Source organism: Pteropus alecto, unplaced genomic scaffold, assembly GCF_000325575.1.
Source record: "Pteropus alecto unplaced genomic scaffold, ASM32557v1 scaffold155, whole genome shotgun sequence".
Lineage (NCBI taxonomy): Eukaryota > Metazoa > Chordata > Mammalia > Chiroptera > Pteropodidae > Pteropus > Pteropus alecto.
Genome location: NW_006438113.1, coordinates 3,905,187 through 3,921,598, shown reverse-complemented (window position 1 = coordinate 3,921,598; position 16,412 = coordinate 3,905,187). Strand labels below are relative to the sequence as shown.

At 34.0% G+C, this 16,412-nt stretch overlaps 1 protein-coding gene and 1 pseudogene across 1 annotated transcript in view; both read left to right on the top strand.

The window, feature by feature from the left end:
• The window catches only part of NRG3 (neuregulin 3), a 991,727-nt gene that overhangs the window by 791,833 nt on the left and 183,482 nt on the right, over positions 1 to 16,412 (top strand). The gene's annotated exons all lie outside the window — the stretch shown is intronic.
• On the top strand, positions 4,387 to 4,505 carry LOC112482756 (annotated as a pseudogene).

Here is a 16,412-nt window from a genome sequence, read left to right as displayed (position 1 = left end):
TTCAAAAGAATAAACCAATATATTATATAAAATAAAGAAACAAATTAGTTTGGTTCTATGAAAATTTCAATAATAAAATGAAACAATGATTTACAAAACAATGAAGAAAATATAAGTGATATGTTTATAAGTATTTTTAAAGTAAAAATATTAGATTAAAATTATGAAAATGGCTATGAATTAGTAAAAGTTTTCTAATTCCCATGATGAACGAGGAAAAAAAAGGATAAAACAAGTCATGAAATTAAATTTTAAGAATGTGAAATAAAAATCTTTGAAAATTTTATCAGTCCTCAAGTTTTTAATAATTATTCCATGTCATTGTATTTATTTTGAAGCATAGGATATAGAATAAAAACCCAATTAATTTTTTAAGGTTAACACAAACCTAATATTAAATCTGATGATGACAGCAATTAATTAAACATTGAAACCAATCTCACTTAAGATCAATGATGCAGCTATATTGAAATGTATGCGTGTGTGTGTGTGTGTGTGTGTGTGCTTCTAAGGAATGAAAAGAATAGTTAATAAAATAATCCTTATTCAGCGATTCAATTCTTGTCCTCAATATATTCCACTAGGGAAGTTACGGTTAGAACTATTTCCTGTGTCAAATTCTTCCATGTCAATCAAAGCTTGCTGCTTGTCATAGTAGTTTTATCAGCTGATTAGTTTTTGCTTTTTTCTAGGCGTTAATTTTTCTCTGTTTCCTTAAGTTTCCACCTAAGTTATTTATGTTTTACAGATTTTATACTTCTACAATATTAGTTTTAATTAACCTAACAAAAATAAAACATATTTTTATATAAAATACTTAGAAACACATAATTGGTAGAAAAACTTCCATCCAAATTTTTAAAACTAAGTGATATGTTAAAGTCATATTTTGTTTACTTTCAAAAACTTACTTTTAAGGCACTCATAAATGCATGCGTATTTTATAAATGCTTGTATGCATTATATGAAGTTCTAAATAATTAACGCATTTAATGTTACACATTATAGAAATTTTAAGACTTACTCCAAGAACTGTTAATTAATGTAAGAGTGCACTTGATTCAAGTAAACCATTGCGCATTATAGAAAGTCCAAAACATTTTGGATGTATACAATCTTACAAGTTCCAGAAATGCCTGTCTTAATTTTAAAATGAGTGCCTAAGTTCTCTGAATTGCACTTGGTTCTTACAATAAGTTATTGCCAACATGTCCTCTGTCAATCGTAGCATTTATGTGATAATTGATTCTTGCCCATTGAATATCCTTTGATATTCAATGGGCAAGAATCAATGCACTGATCAAAGGATAACCACACCTACCTGAGACTTGGGGAACATAAAAACTGATCATGTAGAGAGAATGAATCTTGGAGTATATTAAAAGTTTATTATGCCATGACCATGTAAGGCTCATTCCAAAAAAAGTATAGGCATACCTCATTTTATTGTGCTTCATAGATGTGTTTTTTACAAATTGAAGGCAAGATCCTTGAAGGCAAGACCCTCCACCAACAAAAAGATTGTGATTCACTTGCTATACTAACTTTATTGTGGGTCTAGAACAGAAACCACAGTATCCACAATAGCCAAAGCAATTAATATAATAATAAAGAACATTGTCAATATATATGTTTAATTTTTTTCTACCTGGAAAAGCCAAGATAAATAAGAAACAATTAGATATATTTGGTATGTTCAATGTGGTGGATGATTTATAAAATCTTCTTACAAAAATCATTTCATTTCTTATATCTGAGCTGTCCAGTGTGGTAGCCACTAGCTACATGTGGCTACTGAGCATGCAAAATATAGCTACTATAAGTATAAAATACATACTGGAATTCAAAGACTTAGTATGAAAAAAAGTAAAATCTCATTCTACTTTCTAAATTTTGATTATATGTTGAAATTATACAAATGTGGATACATTAAATTAAATATATTAACAAAATTAATTCATGAGTTCCTTTTTAATGTGGCTACTAGAAAATTTAAAATTATATATGCAGCTTGAATATGTTACATTATATTTCTAGAAAATATATACAGTAGTCACCATCTTCTCATAGGGGATATGTTCTAAGATTGCCAGTGGATGCCTAAACCTACAGAAAGTACCAAACTCTATATATTCTAAACATAAACTATATTTTTTCCTATACATACATACTTGTGCTAAAATCTACAGCTTTCCTTTCACATATTCAAACTGTCAGCACCACTACTCCTGTTTTCAGGCCATTGTTAAGTAAAATGAGGGTCATGTGAATATAAACACTATGAGAACCATGACAGTCAATATGATAACCAAGACTGTACTAAGTGAATAACTGGTGGGTAGCATATACAGCATGGATAATCTAAACCAACCTTTTGGTACCAGGGACCAGTGCTCCTATGAGAATCTAATGCCTGATGATCTGAGGTGGAGCTGAGCGGGTGATGGTAGCGATGGGGAGCAGCTGCAAATATAGATGAAGCTGAGCTCCCTCGCCCGCCACTCACCTCCTGCTGTGTGGCCCAATTCCTAACAGGCCCTGGATAGGTACCGGTCCACAACCCAGGAGTTAGGAACCTCTGTTCTGAAAAAAGGAATGTTTCACATCCTGGGCTAGATGGAGTAGAATGGTGCATGATTTCTTCATGCTACTCAGAGTGATGCATAATTTAAAATTTATGAGTTGTTTATGTCTAGAATTTTCCATTTAATGTTTTCAGACCATGGTTGACTGAAGGTAAATGAAACCATGAATAAAGGGGGACTACTGTGATGTGATAGAAAAAGAGTTTCCTTTTATAAAAGCAATACAAAATCAGAAAAATCTAAGAATAGAAATTATAAGATAGTGTTTTAGTCTGCTCAGTCAGCTATAACAATTTATCATAGACTGGGTACTCTAAACAAGGAATCCTTAACTCCCAAGCCATGAACCAGTACCAGTCCGAGGTCTGTTAGGAACCGGGACACATAGCAGGAGGTGAGCAGCAGGCAAGGGAGTGAGGCTTGATTTGTATTTGCAGTCACTCTCCAAAGCTAGCATCGCTGCCTCAGCTCCATCTCAGATCATCAGACATTAGAGTCTCATAGGAGCACTGGTTCCTGGTGCCAAAAAGGTTGGGGACCACTGTTTTAAATGACAAACATTTTTTCCCCTCACAGTTCTGGAGTCTGGAAAGTCCAAGATCGAAGTGCTGGCAGATGCAGTTTTTAGAGAAGGCTCTCTTTCTGGTTTGCTGAAGGCAGCGTTCTCCTTATACCCTCAAAGGGAGAAAAGCAAGCTCTCTGGTATCTCTTCTTCTGGGGGCACTAATCCCAACATGAGGGTTCCCCCTCATCACCTAATTACTCCAAAAAGTCCCATCTTCAATTATCCTCATGGTGGGGATTAGGGTTTCAAGGTATGAATGTTGGAAGAACACAAACATGCAGTCCATAACAGATATTATAAGAAATTTGCAGAAGCTATATGTTTAAAAAACAACAACAACAACAACTATTGGCTGTGTGTTGTGAGAGAAATGGAAGGAGAAGAGGGAGCGATAAATGAAGAGAGAGAGATAGTTTTTTTTTATTGTTGGTTAAAGAACAAACATCTGTCTCTCTACTTCTGTATTTGCTTCTGTATCTGCCTCTGTTAAAAATGTAGGCCCTCCCTGAATACACTTTTTACAGTATTTTACACATAGAAAAATGCTTGAGAGAGATTGATTTATAACAAAAAAGAGTCCTAATATGTCCCTGGTTTTGAAAACGTAATATATGACTAAGTGTCATTTAAATTACACTGCCTACTACTATGTTCAGTTTGTTCCAATTTCAGATTATCAATATTGTAAAGAGGGAGATGTTTGCAAAAGAAATTGGTAAATTCAATACAATTTTAATAAACCTTTATTTTGAGGATGGACTTGATGAACTATTTTAAAGTTCATCAGAATAAATGTGTGAAAAGTCACAAATTATTTAATGTTAAAAAAATAATGAATAGTATCTTTCTTGTTTCCAGAACATAACCCAGTGCATACAAAAATTAGAACTTGAGTGTTATTTTAAGTTATTGAGAATTATTGAGCATTATTTAATATTGGGGCTGCTGTCTAACCACTTATAAAGAAAAAAGTAAAATCAGATCATTTTTCTCACAATTTACACGAAATAAATTTCAAGAAATTAAAGCTCTACATATGATAAAATGAAAAAAATAACATAAGTAATTAAAACAATTTGAAAATATAATCTGGATAGAAGGGAGTCATATTTCAGCATGAGGCACCTGTTGAAATTATAATGGAAAAATTGCAAAGAAATACATGGAGAATAAAATTAAAACAAGTTATTTGACCTCATAGGTAGTAAGGGAATACAAACTAAAGGATGCTAATAGGTCTATGGCCATACTACCCTGAATAAGCCCGATCCCATCTGATCTCAGAAGATAAGCAGGGTTGGGCCTGGTTAGTACTTGGATGGGAGACCACTTAGGAAGACGAGGTGCTATAGGCGTAAAAAATAAAAAAAATAAGGGATTGTAAGCTGACAAAGTTCTTACAATCTGTGAGGTCAACCAAGGGTTGCTTCACCTAAAAAAAAAAAAAAAATAATTAATAAATATTGACTACTCTACAAAAATAGAGGTGCAAGATAAAATATAGGACACAGAGTTAAATTTCAGTTTCAGATAAATAACTAATGGTATTTTATTTTAGTACAAGTATGTTCTAAATAATGCATGTGACACAGATGCTAATACATAAATAAATAAATAAATAAATAAAATAAAGGATGCTAACAACTCAGAAATTAAAACAAATCATCATTCATTAAATGATAACTTCTTATTGGGGGAAATAACAAATATTTCCCCTAATTTTGGAAAGGCAGGGCTTAAGGAAGGAAGATACAATAAAGGTAAAGTAAAAGCCATGCCAGACTATCAATTCATTAATTAATTCGATTCTTCTCTTTTCCTCATGCCAGTTTCCTCTGAGTGAAAATTATTATTGAAGGAACTTAGTATTCTGAGATAAAATACTAACAATTATGGTATGAGTAAAAAGTTTACTTTCTTGTAATATAGAACAAGGTTTTGAGGTTGAATTTTAGTTTGTGAAATGAATAAATATCATCTACCTGAACATGATTTTTTAAATTATTTTGAAATGTCACCTCTTAACTGACATAGCAAGTCATCTCTAAGTAATAAAATTTAATTTAAGATTTGATTTCAACCCAGATTTTGTGTGTTTAAGGTTTTCATTTTAGAAAGGATAATACTGCTTTGTAGAAGTTAGACATGATTACTTCCTATTCAATTGCTTTGATGTGCCTATTTCTTTGAACAAAAATCTCACTTTAAATGCTCTTTTGATATATGAGCCCACAGTTCCAGTGAAATTACTCCTGAATGCAAAGTATGATGAAGGCTTTAGAGTTTGCTAAAAGTAGTTATTTTAATACATTTGTTGATATTTTCTTGATAGACAGTGAATCAAAATTTACTTTAAAAAATTTTATTGTGAATTTATAAAAGTAAACGGCAGGCAACAACCATTTTCCAAAACAGGAAAAACATTTGTTGCTAGGTTTTTGTTTTGTTTTTCAATGGATCATTCATTTTTATTGTGATGCTGACTTTTAATGTGGATACTGAAGATTGAAAAGGCTAAACGTGAACAAAATGACCACAACCAATTAAAGATTTAGAAAAACAACACTCATTATACACTTTCTTCCAGAGTTGCTTACATTGAATGGAAATTAACCTTAGCAATAGTTTAGTTTAAAGATGAAGACAGATTTCATAATTTGCTTGAGGTTGGTTAATAGGGGAGGAGCTGATTTAAATATAGGTCTAAATGTTCTAGTGCAACATTCCCCCCTTATCCCATACCAATAATATGGTCTTGGTGGTGGAGTTGGGGATTAGGATATAGTTCTCTTTTAGTAAAGCTCTTCATAAACTACCCCCTCTTCTTCTGATAATAAATTTATATCAAGTAATCCACTGATAGCCTTCATGTAATTAAAGAAAAATATATGAGAACACTTAATATGACCCTCTTAGCAAGTTTCAAGTATGGAAGACAGTATCATTAACTATAGCCGCATTGCTGTACTTAGATACCCAGGACTTATTCATTGTGTTTTTACCAAACAGACAACCATAAAAAATAGTTAACTATATGAAGTGATGAATATATTAATTACCTTGATTGTGTTGATTATTTCACAATACATCAAAATAGCAAACTGTATATTTAATTATATACAATTTTATCTGTCATTCTTAACACAATAAAGCTGGAAAAAGGTAAAATGTTTGTATACATGTAAGTATATATTAATGTGAATAAGTATATTCATCATTCAGATTGTACATTTGACTACTCACTTTATTAAATAATGATACTAGCAGCTTATCTTTTTCTTCATCTCTCCTCTGCTTTTCTGTCTTCTCATTTCTGCTTTTTTTGCTAACACTTAAATGTTCTGTAACTCTCATCATGTCTTCCTTACCATATTTATGAGTATATTTTGGAAATGTGAAGAGTATTCACCTATTGTGCTAATATATTGTCTACTGCAAAGCCAAGTAGAGTATTTACTTTCTGTAGAGCTTTTGGGTTTTCTGAAGTTTCAAACAGGTCTGTTAATTCCCACATCTCCAGCTTCCCTAGTGACCAGTTATTTTCATTTTCTCCTGTAGCCCTCTGTCTCCAGCAATCCTTCTGTACCTCTCAATCTGTTGCCCAGCAGTCCTCCTGGGATTTACCATCACTGTTGTCCTGGGTTGCATATGTCATTTTCTGATTTTTTTGTGTTCCTGTTCGAAGTTTTGTTTTCCCTCTTTTGGCTAAAGAAGGGGCACACATTTATTGAGTACTAGTGTGTGTGATTATGCTTTATTCTATTATAATGCTTGCTGGGGTCTTTTTAAATTACTTTTGATGGATTCTTATAATTTAAAGATTTGAGTGTTTCTGCTCTGTGAAACATATTTTATTATTTTCTGGATAATTTTCTTCTCTCCAGTTTTTATTTTCTGTTTTCTCATTCTTAAAGTTCTGTTGGTTGGCTATTGAACTTCCTGGGTTGATTTTCTAAATCTTATTATTTTTTTTGCATCTTTTCCCAATCTTTGCCTATTTTCTTTTTTTATTGGCAGATTTCCTTATGTTCCTTCTCTTATTAATTCTTTTTATTTTAAACACATTTTAATCTCTAAGATTAAACACAATTTAATCTCTGTTTTAAACACATTTAATTCTCTAAGAGATCTCTCAGGTACACTGATTATTCCTTTCCCCAGGAATTTTACCGCATTAAATTAATGATATTTTTTGAATATCTCTAAGGATATTACTACTGATAATATGATACTTTCTTATTTTCTATGAACAGTCTCTGTGATCTCTGTGAATCATCTCTCTCTCACACACACACCCTTTGTTTATATTTGAGAGCAAAGCATGAGAAGCTCAGTTGGAGCTCTGTGTAAGTGTGTAGTTCTGGTCACCTTGGAGTCTTCATTTTAGGATTCTTGACTTGGAGTTGGTGTCATTCTGGATGCTCCCATATGTCAGATGTCATTGGAGTCACAATTTCTCTATAAAATTGCCTTCCCATCTGTGTAAGGGTTAGAGACTTGGCTGTTGACTCTTCTGAGTCAGGAGTTAGGGAACAGAGCTGGGCATGTTTCCAGTTCCATGCATAGTATTTACCCCTCACTCTCCACCATTATGTGTTGAGTTACAGGTCTTCCTCATACTCTCCTGTGTGCCAGGCACTTTTTTAGTCCCAATTCTCTCTGTGGTTTTACTGAGGACACTGTCTCACTTCTTAATTGTGTCACACATTGCCACTTCCTCCATCACAGCACAATAGTTAACTGCTTTTCTATGGACTTTTTGCCTTCCAGAATTTGTAGAAATTTCTTATACTCTGACAGTTCTTTACCAATCTCTTGTTTGTTATATATTTATAACCAGTTGATTTTTATACTTACATTTGTTGGGTCTCAGGAAGGAAAGAAAACATATGGATGTAGTCAATTCCCCATCTTTAGCAGAAATTATTCTAGAGATTTTAAATTCCATGTTAATAACCCACTTGGCAACAGGTTATTGCAGATTCCCATCTTTTCAAGCATCCAGAGAAAATATTCTTTTTTTAACCCGTAGTGTTTGGCATCATTCTCTGAATTTATGCACACAACGCATTTGTTAAAAACTATTTTTTATTAATAGCATTTAATATCATGAAGTATTTTAATGATATAAATTGCTTCACTCTGTTTTAAATGGAATTCCATTGTATCTTTTTCATCTGATTAAAATAGATTTTCTATATTCTTAAACCCTTTAAAACAAAGACAAAGGCTTTTGACATAAAATTCATGTTGCAAGATTGGAAATGGCTTTTGCTATTGAGTACCTACATTTCTGAAATTCAAGTTCACTCCCAAATTTAAACTTAACTCTCAAGCATTTTGACCATGGAACAGAATGAAACATGTATATAACTGTTGTCTTAAATGTATTTAAGATCCTATACTTTAAGAAGCAATCACTAATAAAACTGACATTCTAACCATCAAAATTGAAGAAGTACTTTTTTATCATATTTGTCAGTATTTGAGGACTAAAAATGAAATGCTTTAAATTGTATTTAGATTATTCTGAACATTTTAACACATAGAGAAAATGGAAATAAATATCTTTAGAGATTGGATTATTATTACCAAGAATTATGGGTTTTATTTTTTTGAGATAATTCTAATTTTTGATGCATAACACACTAGGATATTACATAATTTGAATGTGGTTTCTTTCTTCATGGTTTTACCCTAGAGTACCTCAAACACAAGTACAGAAATTTATGTTCCATATATTCTAAATCTCGGTTTACATACTTGCCACCAATATTGGCTGATAACTTGAGAAAACATACTTTCAAAAGAGCTTAATCATTTGGCTTAAATTTTAAATGTGCATTCTAATGTATTCTGAGCTGAGTTGTGACTGTTGTCTTAGTCCTGTTAGGCTACTGTAGCAAAATACCACAGACTGTTAGCTTATAAAAATCATAAATTTATTTCTTACATTCTGGAGGCTGGAAGTTTAAGATCAGAGAACAAACATCATTGGATAAGGGTCCTCTTCCAGGTTGCAGACTTCTAGTTGTGTCCTTACATATTTGAAGGGGCTAAGGAATACTGTGAGCTCTTTTATAAAGCATTAAACTTTTCAATAGAACTCCACCCTCATGACTTAAACACCTCCTAAAGGCCCCACCTCTTAATACCATCACATTTCACATTAAGATTTCAACATGTGAATTTGAGAGGGAACACAAACATTCAAATCATAACAACTGTCAATTTTAAAATAACTTTAAATAATTTTCTGAATTTTGAAAAAGTATTTCAATAGTGAAAGGTATTTTGGAATACATTTTCTTTATATATAATGTAATAGTAAAATAGCTCTTACCACTGTGATATTTATTTAGGATATATGTGATTTGGATTGTTGATCTTGACAGATATTTATTCTTCAAAATGAAGTAAAGAGCAGTAGACCAAAATTAGAAAATTAAATTTTAAATTCCAGCTCTGGAAAGTCAGAAGTATGAAAATTACGAGTGTAAATAAAAACTTGAGTCTCTCTTTTCTCCTTTGTTAAGTGTGGATTGATATAATTCTCTCTGAATTGTATGAATACAACCAAAAGTAACATTTTTTTGTACACATACTCATGCACATGTAAATAACACAATGCTTCAGAATTATAAAATTCCTTTGATGAACAAGTTGTTTTGCTTGATATGAACCATTTAATTTATAACATGATGCAGACCCAGCCTTCAGTTCTAATCCAGAGATTGTAATTTAGCAATATCAGGATTTTTAAAAAATGAAACATTCTGCACTTAGTATAGGATATAAATCTATATAAAGCAACCATGAACTCTGGTTCTTTAATGAATGGAATAACGATGAGTCATTATATTATTCTTTTTTGTTTTATTTACATCCTTTTTAAAATATGAAAATTATATAGCAGCATGAATATGCATAGTATTTTAACTACGTTAAATTATAAATGTGAAAGTTTTAAATTTTAATGATTATAATGATTTAGAAAAGCCTCTCAAAACATTCATTTGTTTCTTTCTGCTCAGGTGCTTTAGAAAAATGGGTGGGTGTATCAAAAATGTAAGCATAGTTACAAAACACTATTCCCAGTGGTAATCCCTCTATCAAAACCATAATGTGGACAAAATCACATTTTTACTCTAAGTTCTATTCCAAGAAAACATTTTGCTGCAAATTTCTAATATGATGATGATCTTCTAAAATGACTAACCCAAATGGAACCCCTTGTTTGTGTCAGAATGTTTCCTTTAGGAGGTGGCTTAGATTCCTCTGCCAGATGAGCTGAATGACATTCTTGAAGCAGAAAGTGCCAAAGGAAGACCTGAAGATCTCAAACAAGAGGTGGAAAGAAACAAACACTAGGAATGTGTTTTGGCAATTTGAACATATTCCAGGCAAGCGTTCTCAGAATGGACACTAAGTGGACACTAAGTAGGCCATAATTTGAGAAGGGCAGAACAGATACAGAAGAAATAGAGGCTGAGATCATTACTATTCTTGAGAGAAGAGCTATTGGGAAATTCTTTGTTTTTCCTGGGGCTATCTAAATTAGAAATTAGAATTCTCCTTTGGGTACCATGGTGAAGGCATGAAATATTCAAGAGCTCTAGAGAAAATGGAATTTGGGTCTCCCCAGTGAGACATTTATGGGAATGAAGGATAAAAGTAAGTGACTGCTTCCTAAGGTATCAGGTCAGACATTGACATAGATTCCCTGAGAGTCTGGTCTAGCAGAAGGACTAATATCTTGCTAATTGTAGGGCAAAAATTCTTGAATTGATGATCCAAAGATTTATACATGGCTCCTGGATAGCAGTGAAAGATCATGCAAGGATCTTAATACATTTAATTGTGGTGAATTAGGGTAAAACAAAGGGTGCTAGCTGAATTAACATTTCAGAATTTGGTACACTTTCCTCCCAGTGTTATTATTTTTTTCCTCAAACAAGTCATTAATCTTGGAGAAAATAGAAATACTGAGATAAAATGTGATATACTATTGATGAACTTTTCTCCGATGGTCTAATTCAGTCATAATATGTATGAAGTATTCTTTCAAATGTTAAAAAGCAAAATATTTTCAAATGTCAAAAACTTTAAAATATATAAAATAAGGGCAGTGTTTTATTCTATGGCTTGTAGTGTCTGGATTTAAATAATGAATGCTACAGTTGCTGAGCTTGGGTTTCATTCTGGGATATGCAAAACATCCCACATTTACTGGTGTGGCTCATTTACCTGTGGACTCTTGATATCCCAGCAGTCTAGCTGGTCTTTGGAAGTGTGTCATTAGTGTGAGTTTGTCTGCCTAAGCTGGTTCATGCTGCAGGAAAAATGTTCTTAGAATTTAGAGGAAATAAACTTATTCATTCCTTCACTCACAAAACTTGCTAGTATCTACTACATGTGAGGTGCTAAGCTAGGTTCTCCTGATTCAATAGAGAAATCAGTTATATAACATATGTGAGTGACATTTTCACTCATCCAGCTCAACAACATCTTAAATGAAGAATATCCTAAACTGCACTCATGATTTATTTTTTTCTCCCAAGCCTGCTTTGCTTTATTCTGTTGCCTAAGCCAATTTGGGATTCACCTTTGATTTTCCCTTTTTCTTAATGCCCATGTTCAACTAAATCACTAAGTTTTTTTGATATTCCATCCAAACCACCTCAAAAATCTATTTTTTTTCTTTTTTGCTACTGCCTCATTTCAGACCACCATTCCCTCTCATGGGATTATTATTATAATATTTCAACCAACCTCTTTAGTCTTGCTAATCTTTAATATATAGGCAAGGATATCTTTCTATTCTACCTTCAAGCTAACTGATCCTCTTATACTGTGTTCATTCTGCTGCTGAGTCCTTCGGTGACTTTTAACATTTTGGTTATTGCATTTTTCATTCCATAATTTTAATTTTTATATTTTCTATTTTCAGTGGTATTATCTATTTTATAATTGGTCCGTAATGGTTACTTTATACTCTTTGTCAAATAATTTTAACAACTGTGTCATCTTAGTGTGGTATCTTTTTCCTTTTTCATTCAAGCTGTGATTCCATGGTTCTTGGCATTACAAGTACTTTTTGATTATAACCTAGACATTTTGGTTATTATGTTGGGAGACTCTGTATCCTAGTTAAAACTTCTATTTTAGCAAGCAATTACCCTTTTTATATTTATTGTGCAGATACTGACCTATTTTTTGGAGCTTTGGTTCTAACTACAATGTCATTTTGAGAGCCATTGAGATGCTATTTTCATCTTAGTTTGCCAATGACACCAGGTCTTTTGCTAATCCCTGTTGGTACTGTCTATGAGGCAGAAAGTGCTTCCCCAGGCTAGACTTCCCTGCTCTCTACACCCTGGGAGAGCAATTTCCTTCACCTCTGGTTGTCTATGAGTTCTTGCTTAATCTCTGCCTGAGCTTTTGGGCTGCCTGAACTGCCAAGTGTCTCTGCAGGGGAGGGAGGAGGGAAGAAACTCCACCCTCGGGGATAGTTAGCACTTCCCTTGGCCTCTTGTTTGCAGGACTCCAGTTAGATCTAGAAGGAAGAGGGCTGCCTGTGTTGCTATTTCTTGCTGGTTTCAGGTTGGGGAGATTCCAGGATTTGATCTTCCGCTGGTGTGGGGGAGTGGGAGAGATTTGGAAGATGTTGGAACACAGTGTTTCATCTTTCAGAGTCTTCTTATGGTTGCCTATTATGTTATGTTATTATCAGGGTCTATAGTTGTACTAAGAAAGAAGGAATAAAGAATGAGTCTAAGCCATTTTGTCCACACCAGAAGTCAAGTCTGTCTTTCTAGAGTACACATTCTTGTTAGAATCCACTTAAAATTCTTTCATCCCTCTTAGATAAAATCAGTGCTCTTAATCTGTCTCTATCAGTTAGGACTCTGTGTTGCATATGACGGAAAACACAATTTAAAAAATTAAAGCTTGTGATTTGACTTATATAACTATAAAGTTCAGAGGCATCAGAGAAGCCTTTATTTGAAACTCAAGCCACAGGGCCAGAATCTGTCTCTCGACTGCTTCTTATTGTTGGCTCTCTCATAGTGTTTATAGGATGGTTGCAAGTTTTCATGGGCTATCATATTCAGGTCATGCCCGTAGGCAAGAAAAATATCCTTACATCCCTCCTGACCCTTCAAAACACACACAGATATCAAGCAGAAAGTTTAAAAGTCTTCAATTTAATTCTGATTACATAGCTTTGTCTAAATATGAACTCTGAGTAGTAGATCTAGTTTGGCTTTTTCTCACTCCTTTTCCTTGAAAGATGAGTTAGAGTAAGTCTCTCTGGAAGTACATGGACTATAAGAAAATAAAAGCCCGGTTTCTGTTATTTAAAGAAGGGAGGAATGGATGGATGCATCAGGACAAAAAAACTCTGCAAATGTAATTACAGTGGTTTTCAATTACTCTTCTCTCTCTACCCTGCTTGCTTCACTAGTTTCAGCTCTCCTGGTATAACTTCTTGTACTCCAAACAAGCCATTCAGAATTGCTCTTGATTTTTTAGATGTGCCATACTTTGCTGATCTTTAAAACTATGTTCTTGTTGTTCTCTTTGCTTGAAACACCAAAATCCACTCTTCTCTAGTCATCTCTTCTATACACACACACACACACACACACACACACACACACACACACACATAATTTTTTGTATATTTATTTATACTGCTCAAAAATTAGGTGATGCCATATTGATTTTGCAGCTTCTTTATTTCTTACACCATAGCATGTATTATACCCTAGCGCAGTGGCCAATTGCTTCAGTTATGTTTCTTACTAGCTTGTAAGGGCATAATTGTGTCTCATTCACAACTTTATTCTCATTATCTAACAAAGTACTTCTTAAGTAATCCATTTTAAAGACTCTATATGAATATACCATGTTATCAATTCATAAAGAAAGCAATTACAACATCTAGGTAAATAGGGAATATTCTATGTAGGAGCTGAACTTTGGAAAAGGAGTATGAATCTTCTAGGACTTAGAAGTTACAGAGGGCATTTTGAGCAGTAAAAAGTTACTTTATGGGCACAGGCAAATATAACAGATATGCTATCTGTCTTGTTTTGTTTTTTTCCTTCTCAAATGAGCCTGACAGATTCTTTTGTCCCCCATGGACATTATCCATCTGTGCCAGGCTGAGGCTTCTTCTGTACCCCTAAGAAATTGGCATTTTGCAGCTCCCTGGAGTCCACATGGCATTGCTTGGTCTCATCTGTTACCACTCCCTTTTCAGTATGTAGAAATGAAAAATTAATATCAATATATCTGAATGCCAAACCTTAATACAAATGTCGAGACTATTCCACATCACCGATTGTTTTGAATTCTGAGCTCAACTTGTACAGGCTACAATGCAGGGGAGAACCACTTGGATATGTCACCATTTTCTTGTAGAAGGCCACTCCAGGCCATAACAAACTGCAATTAAGGAAAATATGCTTATTCTTATGACATAGAATCACAGATTAAAGCATATAGCTAAGGAAATAGAGTTGAAAATTCCTTTAAGAATTTTAAGAGTATTTCCTATGAAAGAAATTTACAAAGTTGCTCAAACAAGAGCAACTTTGTACTTATACAGCCGTTGTACTTATACATTCTGTGTTTGTTATTTTCATTTTGGTTGAAATGAGAGAATCTAGCATTGTTTTTGTTGCTTCTTTGAGAGTAAGAAAACCTGAAATTATTTACTAGGAGAAGTCTATGGTTAAACTTATGTTATTACTGTCAGCAAATAGAATTATTTAAAGGTAAGACATGACTAGAGCTTCCTTGATGCTCTATACCAAAAGAATATAAAATATCTGTCATCCAAAAGGAGAAAGGAGAAAATAGTGTATATGAAGATCCTAGTTTTAACCAGTAATTTTAAGTATATAAGTATGTTATTTTACTTAGTCCTCATCAAATTAAAATTAAGTACATACATACTTCCGGTGAGGACTAAGTAAAATAACATAATTTATCACAACCTAATTTATCAAATGTTAAAATTTTACTATAATTGAAAGAGAAAAAATAATGACGTAGATGATAGAGACTCTGTTCATCTCTCTGGCAACCAAATCAAAGTTGTGACGGAAACAAGGAGCAGCAGCAAAGAAAAATCACGTGAGAAGAACAAGCCATACAACTAGGGAGAAATCCAAGATATCACCCTACAACGGCAGAAGGTAAGATGGGGTGAGGATGCGGACTGCCCAGTCTCATCTTGAGTGGCTGAATGAGACGGAGGCTGTGGCTGCAGCAGTGGCAGCTGCAGATGCCTCTTAAAGGGGCTGTGTCCATGAGCAAATTTTTGCAGTGAGGGACCTGCTCACTTTGAGCACCGGTGCAATTCGGCTGCGCGTGCAAAGAGCACCAGGGACTTACAAGGAGACATAGTCGGAGTGAAGGCCTATGAAAGACTCACTTGGTACAGAAGTGCCAGCGGTATCCATTGTTCATTGTTGAGTCCTCCCCTTTCCCAGTGCCTGGATGCAGTGCTTCCATGGCTGTGGTGTCATCAAACTCTTTAACAGAGGTCACTCTGGCCAGAGGATTTTCTGAAACTCCGCCTCCCCCAGCTCACAGCCCCATCCAAGCCACATCTAGGTGTATCCTCAGTGAGTGAGGTACTCCTTGCTGAGACTCACAATGGGAAGGGCCGCTGGCCTCAGTTTCTGATGTGGCCTTTTGAGGCAACTATAAGCCAGCATCTGGGAATTGCTTGCTGAATCTTAACAGGTGGCCCCAGAAGGGTAGAGGCTTGGACTAAATTTGGCCTGCAGCTGAACCCCTCTCAGGACTGTGCCACTGAACACCTACTTCACAAAGCCACACTAATAAGACTGGGAGACTTAAGAGCTTTGCTTACTACTTAGAAACAGACACAGAAAAGCAACCAAAATGGAAAGACAAAGAAGAAGAAACCAAATGAGATAACAGAATAGAGATCCAGAGATAATGAAGCCAGCAATCTCACAGATGCAGAGTTCAAGACATTGGTTATAAAGATATTCAATGAACTTAGGGGAAGTGTAGATAAACTCAGTGAGAACTTCAACAAAGAGATAAAAAAACATAAAAATGGAAATGGAAATTATAAAAGAGTACAAGTCAGAAATGAAAGACACATTATCTAAAATGAAGAATATATTAGACAAAATCAAGAGAGTGGATAATGAAAAGAATAAAATCATTATAAAGAGGGTGCAGAAGCCAAGGACTCTCAACCAGAATGCCAA